This window comes from Castanea sativa, chromosome 12 (assembly GCF_040712315.1).
Source record: "Castanea sativa cultivar Marrone di Chiusa Pesio chromosome 12, ASM4071231v1".
In the NCBI taxonomy this organism is placed as follows: domain Eukaryota; kingdom Viridiplantae; phylum Streptophyta; class Magnoliopsida; order Fagales; family Fagaceae; genus Castanea; species Castanea sativa.
Genome location: NC_134024.1, coordinates 49,846,703 through 49,857,214, shown reverse-complemented (window position 1 = coordinate 49,857,214; position 10,512 = coordinate 49,846,703).

The window sequence follows — 10,512 nt, the reverse complement described above, 5'->3', positions numbered from 1 at the left end:
TTATCAATTAGCTTCAAAGTTACAAGGTCTACTCCTCCTCAACATGAGATTTAAGCATGCATACTTTGAATTTTCCCACCCTAGGTTTAGATTTTAGTGGGTTCATGTGAAAAAGAGGCTAACTGTTTAAAGGCTCAAATGGGCTAGCAATGGATAATGATCGTTCTAGGTATTAAGGAATAATCTTGTTTAACCAAAGATGGCCTCCTATCCCCAGTAAAGTTTGTTTGTAAGCACAGTGACTTAAACTCTTTTAATAAGTTCATCTTAAAAGAAAAAGTATGAATGCTGTAATGTTGTGAAACAAAAGATCTTTGAAAATTGGATCAAGTGCATGGATTCTTGGGATTTTCTAATGGATGGATTCTTTTTGATTGCCTTTTAAGACCATTTCTTCTTATATTCTAAGTCTAGTAGCAAAAGTCTTTACATGGATCAAATGAAATTAATCGTTCCTTGGTACAAGTTGATTGCTCAAATCTTTAAATATCAAGATTTAGAAAATTTTTTGTCTAAGGGATCCTCATGTACCATTTTGAAAATGAGACTTTTTTTATAAAAAAAATCTTGAAAGAAAAAAAATTGGGTCTTTTTGAAAAAGTCACTAGGAACTTCAATGGCCCTAGTTCAAAGAAATTTTTTTTTTTTGAATGACTCAAAGGCCCAATGCCCCTAGTCCAAACACTTTCTTATTTGAATTTTTTTATAAAAAAATATATACATGAAAAAAATACATCAAGTGCTACATGGATTTTTAGAATTCAAAGAAACATAGAAACATGAAATAAAAAACAGACTTTGAGATTAACCATGATGTTGCAAACCAAATGTGGAGTGACGCAAAGTTGGGCGGCTTGCTTCTTCTTGGTCCATTTAGGATGCTTGAGACTTGGTATGCTTGAACCTTAATTATGATCTTTTGGTATTTGCTTGAAATGGCTTGGGCTTGCACTTGAAAGGTGTGCATCTTGTGAGTTTTTGGCCTTTGATGTTGATCATGTCTATACACCTTCAATGGGCTCAAGTGTTGGGCTTAGACTCATTCAAGAAACAATTTTGAGCTTTCATACCAAGAAGAATTCAATCATCGGCTTTTGGGCTTGATTTCATTCATAGCATACATGGTTCAAACAATTATGATAGGCCAAAGCTTTGGACTTGAGCTTATCATGGTCCAAATAACGGCCAGACACATGCATAATGAAATGCAATTTACATGGTCCAACCTAAAGGTAAGTTCTATGGGTCATTACAACATGGGTAGAAGGTAGGTTAAAGGTCCCCACAAGCTAGGACATCGTACCTCCCAACTTGTGACGCCAGGAGCGCCGCGTTGGTCCAAACGGTATAGTTTGTCCCTATGAACCACCATGACATAACCATGATGATCCTTGTCGCGGTGGGTGGTAGGTTCACTGCTGGGTATGTGAGTCTCAGAAAGACCACATTCCATGGCTAATACTAACGGGCTTCCGGGTTAGCACCAAAAAAAAAAAAAAATTTCATTCAAGCAAATGATGCATGACATGCAATATAATGACATATTATATATATATAAAATAAACAAACAATGACATGGTTGGCCACCATAACCTAATTGAAACTTAGCCCTCAATATCCCCAGTGGAGTCGCCACTGCAAGAGACCGCACCCCCGGCCCATTTTATAGAGTGTCGGGCCAAACCCACGTGAATGGGTAGAGTCGTGTTATTGCCTCTCGAAATGGAGGTTCGACTAGTTATATTTTCCCTTTTAGATCAAGGGTTTTACAATGGAGTCGCCACTTATTTAATTATTAGAAAAATAAGAAAACCAAAATTGAAAAATTCTTCATTTTATTAATTTTCAATTGAATTTACATTGATCATAGGAAAATTACATAGCTTTGATCCTAGATATAATCTAAAATAAAGTACATGGCTTTGTTTCCTAATTACAATCTAAAAATTGAAAATTACATAGATAAGAATTTGATCTATTAACCCTTGATCTAAGTTCGAAGGCTATATTACAAGGTCGGAAGGTGTTAGGCACCCACCTTACCCGGTGAAACTGGTTTTCTAGACTATGGTGGCCAACATACATATCATATTATCCAATATGTCAATCAATTTGCATGTTAAATATAAAGTGTGTGCAAGTGATAAACCCTAATTCAATTTATTAAGCATTACATTTGGATTGAAAAATAAATTCTAGTGAATGTGTGTGTATAGTGATATCCTAGATTCAAGAATTTGAAAGAATTATGAAATAAACATGTTTTTTATATTTTTTATGTGGATTTAGGATCAAGACTAGTGCTTATGCATGAACATGTGATGAACAACAAGAACATATGAAGAACACATAAGAACATTCAAACATATTCAAGAGAATTTAAATAATTACTATCATGCTTTAATCCTAAATTCTTATTATAGAAATACAAAAAAACAAGTTAGGGAAAATGATTATACTTTCATGCAAGATCCATATGGTAGATGAGGAGACTCTTGAGGGATGTCCTAAGGGTGGAGGAAAAGAAGAATTAGGAGAGGAAGAGTGAGTCTCACTTAATACCTTGAGTCTCAAGAAGACCAAGATATGACAAGACTACTTAACTTCTTAGAACCCAAGAAAGGAGAAGAGATGGGTTTTCTGTTTATCTTGGAATGAAGGAGAGGAGGGGTTTATATAGTAGTGGTGGAGGAAATATGAATGGAAGGTCATTAATGAGGATTGACAAAGAATCATGAACCTAGACCTCATTTTACCCTTGGGGAAAATCTGGACTATTAAATGTAGAGATTTGTAGAAGTGAGGAGCAAGCCAAAATTCGGTTTTTCCGTAGCTGCAGTAACAGCCTGTAGAGCCAATTTAAAAAAATCATATCTAATTCAATTTTGATTGGAATTGTCTCGTTCTTGTGCTCAAACTGAAGGCCCGGATGTCTAGTTTCTGAGAAAATTAATCTCATTTACATATTCAAAATATTATGAGAGATATAGATGAAATAGTGAGCAGAGGTCATTTGTTAGAAAATGATTTCAGCACAATTAACATTAATAGGTCCCAAATTAGCTCTCAATTAACATTAAATGGCTCCAATCACTCCCATTTCAGACTTAATTGATTCCAAATTTACTCTAATTAAAAGATAATTGCACAAATTATTCATTGAATAATTAATGTTTAATTATCTAGTTAATTGGGTCTGATTTCAAGGGTCAGATTTGGTGGTGGCTGAGATCTTGTGATGGTGGTAGAAGAGGAAGGTGGATGGGTTTTGTGATATGGAAGAGGAAGGCCAAAGGTGATGGTTGGGAGCCTAGGTCCGTGAGTATTTTTTTTTTTGGTGGATTGTGGTTGCCATTGTAGTGGTTTTGGCCGGTGGAGTAGTGGTGGGGATTTTGATTTGCAGAAGTTGTAGTACCGGTGATGGTGGTTTTGGGTGGATTGTGATGAGAGTTTATTATATTGAATATATTAATTTATTGTGGTGTTTATATTATTTTAATGTATTGAATGCTAAAATAAAAGCTTTGTTGTAAGGTGTATAATAAAGTGGGTTCTTAAAATAGATAAAGTAATGTTTTAAGTTGCTAAAAGCTACATATTTTAGAGGATTTACTTTGAATACTCTAACAAAAAAATGGATGAAGGGACGGCTGATGCAAATGGAATAGAAATTCAAGAGGTAAAATTCAAATTCAGAAATTTCAAGTGTAAAATCCAAGTAGTCCTAAACTTTAAGGAGTAAAATTTAAATTCTGAAATTCCATAATATAAAATCCAACATCTCTAAATTTTAAAGCAGTAAAATGGAAGTTCTAGACTATAGTGTGTAAAATTCAAATATTCAGTATAATTTGTAATTTAGCAAAGAAGATGTTATTGGAGATTTAGTATTAGCTGTAGAATAGTTGTCGTAACTCAAAAATTGATAAGCATCAGTTATTGGCTTTCATTCATGCTGAAGCACAGGTTTTCCACAAGAATGGTGACCTTTTCGGCCTAGAAGTACACAACATGTGGTTTATAATATTTTGAAAAGTCAGATGTACGTAGATTCTAAATTGACACCTTTCAAATCATTTTAGTCTTCTAATTCATTTAGAGTGGACAGCAAAAGTTCTTATTTTATTTATCCAATCCGAACATTACTACATCCCAGTCTTTCGGTAAAGAAGTGATTTTATCTTATCTTTTTCGTATGTATACTGTTAAAAGCAAAATTTAGGTACAAATATATTAAATGCGGTATTTTAGGTTTTGTAATTAAATCAATATCATATATAATTGAATTTAAAATGATTATTGAAAAAGTTTATATGGTTTGTGTTGTATTGGTAAATGCAGTCACTTGTCAATTTGACTAAGAAAATTAAAATAGCGCACTGCACTTAAAGCAATTGTTCCTAAGTTTCACCCTAAAAAAAAAAATAGTTTCTAAGTTTCGTGATTTTTTTCTGATCCTAACAAATTTCTAATATATATATATATATATATATATATATATATATATATATATATATATATATATATATATATATATATATATATATATATATTATTTCTAATTAATAAACATCATGGATGGTGGTACTTCTTTTCTTTTATGTTGATGTCAATAATTTCTCAAATATTGTAAATTTATTTGTCTTCATCCCCTTCTTACACCATATAACAAAGCCTACCCACTTTTGGAATTGAAAATATGACGGGAGACTATGGTTTAGTTTAACTTTAGTTTTACTAGCAAACTTCGTTGATTATTTCACTATAGTAACTAAAAATAATGCTATTGATGAACCCAATGAGTTAAAAATAATTTTTTCATAAAATTTTTGAAAATACACCACACATCGCGCAAGTTAACAGCTAATTTTCTGAATCAAAGAGGTTTTCCGCAATGATAATGATCTTTCAATCTTTAGACTCTAGAGTCTAGCACTATACAACATGTGGTTTTTAATATTTTGAAAACCGTACCAAGGTCAATGTAATTCTAAAACGACGTCTACCAAATTAGTTTACTAGAAATTTCCTACAATCTACTAAGTGACAATGTAATAACTCAATTAGTGCTAATTTGATTCGATTGAATTGTTTAAATCTGCATTATGCAAGTGTGTGTTGTATCCCACATTGGATATTTATTAAATGGATGTTGAGTTTATAAATAATCACATAGAACCCCAATTACATATTAATTTATTAATTAAATGTATCTAGAGCATATAAATAATCACCTACAACCCCAATTACATATATTTAATTTATTAAATAAATGGATCTTGAGTTTATAGATAACTAGTAAGTTGTCCGTGCGATTCATGGATAATATTGTAATTTTTTAATGTAAGATAATTTTGGAGAATGTTGTACATATATTATAGCATAATTGTTATAGAATTTTGTTAGTAATTAGTTTTTTTTTTTTTTTTTTTTTTTTAGGGGGTTGTTAGTAATGAGTTCATCACAAGAAGAAAAAATTATAAATTACACACACATATCCGTTATAATTATTCAGTTCAAGTAATAAGAAATTAAATAATAATAAAAAAAGCAATTTTGGAGAGATATTGTAGCATAAAACAATTTTAGTGTTTGAGATCGATGGCTGTTGAGATCGACGTTTGGCGTTTGGAGGGTTTTGGCTATTAAGATTGAAGATTTTTGGTGGGTTTTGGGGTTGTGGGTTACTAGATTTCAGGGGTCGGATTTGGGTTTAAGGGTTGTCAGCATTTAGGTCTGATTTCAAGGGTCAGATTTGGTGGTGGATCGGATTTGGTGGTGGCTGAGATCTTGTGGTGGTGGTAGAAGAGGAAGGTGGATGGGTTTTGTGATTTGGAAGAGGAAAAGGTGATGGTTGGGAGCCTAGGTCCGTGAGTTTTTTTTTTTGTTTTTTTTTTTTTTTTTTGTTTCTTGTTGTGGATTGTGGTTGCCATTGTAGTGGTTTTGGCCGGTGGAGTAGTGGTGGGGGTTTTGATTTGCAGAGGTTGTAGTACCGGTGATGGTGGTTTTGGGTGGATTGTGATGAGAGTTTATTATATTAAATATATTAGTTTATTGTGGTGTTTATATTATTTTAATGTATTGAATGCTAAAATAAAAGATTTGTTGTAAGGTGTATTATAAAATGGGTTCTTAAAATAGATAAAGTAATATTTTAAGTTGCTAAAAGCTACATATTTTAGATGATTTACTGTGAATACTCTAACAAAAAAATGGATGGAGGGACTGCTAATGCAAATGGAATAGAAATTCAAGAGGTAAAATTCAAATTCAGAAATTTCAAGTGTAAAATCCAAGTAGTCCTAAACTTTAAGGAGTAAAATTTAAATTCTGAAATTTCATAATATAAAATCCAACATCTCAAGATTTTAAAGGGGTAAAATGGAAGTTCTAGACTATAATGTGTAAAATTCAAATACTCAGTATAATTTGTAATTTAGCAAAGAAGATGTTATTGGAGATATAGTATTAGCTATGGAATAGTTGTCGTAACTCAAAAATTGATAAGCATCGATTATTGGCTTTCATTCATGCTGAAGCACAGGTTTTCCACAAGAATGGTGACCTTTTGGCCAAGAAGTACACAACATGTGGTTTATAATATTTTGAAAAGTCAGATGTACGTAGATTCTAAATTGATACCTTTCAAATCATTTTAGTCTTCTAATTCATTTAGAGTGGGCAGCAAAAGTTCTTATTTTACTTATCCAATCCGAACATTACTACATCCCAGTCTTTCGGTAAAGAAGTGATTTTATCTTTTTTTTTTCGTATGTATACTGTTAAAAGCAAAATTTAGGTACAAATATATTAAATGCGGTATTTTAGGTTTTGTAATTCAATCAATATCATATATAATTGAATTTAAAATGATTATTGAAAAAGTTTATATGGTTTCCGTTGTATTGGTAAATGCAGTCACTTGTCAATTTCACTAAGAAAATTAAAATAGTGCATTGCACTTAAAGCAATTGTTCCTAAGTTTCACCCTAAAAAAAAAAAAAAAAATTTGTTCCTAAATTTCATGATTTTTTTCGGATCCTAACAAATTTCATATATATATATATATATATATATATATATATATATATATATATATTATTTCTAATTAATAAACATCATGGACGGTGGTACTTCTTTTCTTTTATGTTGATGTCTATAATTTCTCAAATATTGTAAATTTATTTGTCTCCATCCCCTTCTTACACCATATAACAAAGCCTACCCACTTTTGGAATTGAAAATATGACTGGAGACTATGGATTAGTTTAACTTTAGTTTTACTAGCAAACTTTGTTGATTATTTCACTATAGTAACTAAAAATAATAGTATTGATGAACCCAATGAGTTAAAAATAATTGTTTCCTAAAATTTTTGAAAATACACCATACATCGCGCAGGTTATCAGCTAATTTTATAAATCAAAGAGGTTTTCCACAATGATAATGACCTTTCAATCTCTAGACTCTAGAGTCTAGCACTATACAACATGTGGTTTTTAATATTTTGAAAACCGTACCAAGGTCAATGTAATTCTAAAACGACGTCTACCAAATTAGTTTACTAGAAATTTCCTACAATCTACTAAGTGACAATGTAATAACTCAAATTGTGCTAATTTGATTCGATTGAATTGTTTAAATCTGCATTATGCAAGTGTGTGTTGTGTCCCACATTGGATATTAATTAAATGGATGTTGACTTTATAAATAATCACATAGAGCCCCAATTACATATTAATCTATTTATTAAATGTATCTTGAGTTTATAAATAATCACATACAACCCCAATTACATATATTTTATTTATTAAATAAATGGATCTTGAGTTTATAGATAACTAGAAAGTTGTCCATGCGATGCATGGATGATATTGTAATATTTTAATGTAAGATGATTTTGGAGAATGCTGTACATATATTATAGCATAATTGTTATAGAATTTTGTTAATAATGTGTTTTTTTTTTTTTTTTTTCCGGAGGTTGTTAGTAATGAGTTTATCTCAAGAAGAAACAATTATAAATTACACACACATATCCGTTATAATTATTTAGTTCAAGTAATGAGAAATTAAAATTAAAAAAAAAACAATTTGGAGAGATATTGTAGCATAAAACAATTTTAGTGTTTGAGATCGATGGCTGTTGAGATCGACGTTTGGGTATCGGCGTTTGGCGTTTGGTGGGTTTTGGCTATTGAGATTGAAGATTTTTGGTGGGTTTTGGGGTTGTGGGTTACTAGATTTCAGGGTTCGAATTTGGGTTTAAGGGTTGTCAGCGTTTGGGTTTGATTTCAAGGGTCAGATTTGGTGGTGGATCGGATTTGGTGGTGGCTGAGATCTTGTGATGGTGGTAGAAGAGGAAGGTGGATGGGTTTTGCGATTTGGAAGAGGAAGGCCAATGGTGATGGTTGGGAGCCTAGGCCTGTGTTTTTTTTTTTTTTTTTTTTTTTTTTTTTTTTTTTTTTTTCTTGTGGTGGATTGTGGTTGACATTGTAGTGGTTTTGGCCGGTGGAGTAGTGGTGGGGGTTTTGATTTGCAGAGGTTGTAGTACCGGTGATGGTGGTTTTGGGTGGATTATGATGAGAGTTTATTATATTGAATATATTAATTTATTGTGGTGTTTATATTATTTTAATGTATTGAATGCTAAAATAAAAGCTTTGTTGTAAGGTGTATAATAAAGTGGGTTCTTAAAATAGATAAAGTAATGTTTTAAGTTGCTAAAAGCTACATATTTTAGATGATTTACTGTGAATACTCTCACAAAAAAAGTGGATGGAGGGACTGCTGATGCAAATGGAATAGAAATTCAAGAGGTATAATTCAAATTTTGAAATTTCAAGTGTAAAATCCAAGTAGTCCTAAACTTTAAGGAGTAAAATTTAAATTATGAAATTTCATAATATAAAATCCAACATCTCTAGATTTTAAAGGGGTAAAATGGAAGTTCTAGACTATAATGTGTAAAATTCAAATACTAAGTATAATTTGTAATTTAGCAAAGAAGATGTTATTGGAGATTTAGTATTAGCTGTAGAATAGTTGTCGTAACTCAAAAATTGATAAGCATCGGTTATTGGCTTTCATTCATGCTAAAGTACAGGTTTTCCACAAGAATGGTGACCTTTTTGGCCTAGAAGTACACAACATGTGGTTTATAATATTTTGAAAAGTCAGATGTATGTAGATTCTAAATTGACACCTTTCGAATCATTTTAGTCTTCTAATTCATTTAGAGTGGGCAGAAAAAGTTCTTATTTTATTTATCCAATCCTAACATTACTACATCCCAGTCTTTCGGTAAAGAAGTGATTTTATCGTATCTTTTTCGTATGTATACTGTTAAAAGCAAAATTTAGGTACAAATATATTAAATGCGGTATTTTAGGTTTTGTAATTAAATCAATATCATATATAATTGAATTTAAAATGATTATTGAAAAAGTTTATATGGTTTGTGTTGTATTGGTAAATGCAGTCACTTGTCAATTTGACTAAGAAAATTAAAATAGTGCACTGCACTTAAAGCAATTGTTCCTAAGTTTCACCCTAAAAAAAAAATTTGTTCCTAAGTTTCGTGATTTTTTTTCTGATCCTAACAAATTTCTAATATATATATTATTTCTAATTAATAAACATCATGGATGGTGGTACTTCTTTTCTTTTATGTTGATGTCTAGAATTTCTCAAATATTGTAAATTTATTTGTCTCCATCCCCTTCTTAAACCATATAACAAAGCATACCCAATTTTGGAATTGAAAATATGACTGGAGACTATGGTTTAGTTTAACTTTAGTTTCACTAGCAAACTTCGTTGATTATTTGACTATAGTAACTAAAAATAATAGTATTGATGAACCCAATGAGTTAAAAATAATTGTTTCCTAAAATTTTTGAAAATACACCATACATCGCGCAGGTTATCAGCTAATTTTATAAATCTTTTCCCCAATGATAATGACCTTTCAATCTCTAGACTCTAGAGTCTAGCACTATACAACATGTGGTTTTTAATATTTTGAAAACCGTACCAAGGTCAATGTAATTCTAAAACGACGTCTACCAAATTAGTTTACTAGAAATTTCCTACAATCTACTAAGTGACAATGTAATAACTCAAATTGTGCTAATTTGATTCGATTGAATTGTTTAAATGTGCATTATGCAAGTGTGTGTTGTGTCCCACATTGGATATTTATTAAATGGATGTTGAGTTTATAAATAATCACATAGAACCCCAATTACATATTAATTTATTTATTAAATGTATCTTGAGTTTATAAATAATCACATACAACCCCAATTACATATATTTTATTTATTAAATAAATGGATCTTGAGTTTATAGATAACTAGTAAGTTGTCCATGCGATGCATGGATAATATTGTAATATTTTAATATAAGATGATTTTGGAGAATGTTGTACATATATTATAGCATAATTGTTATAGAATTTTGTTAGTAATGAGTTTTTTTTTTTTAGGGGGTTGTTAGTAATGAGTTCAT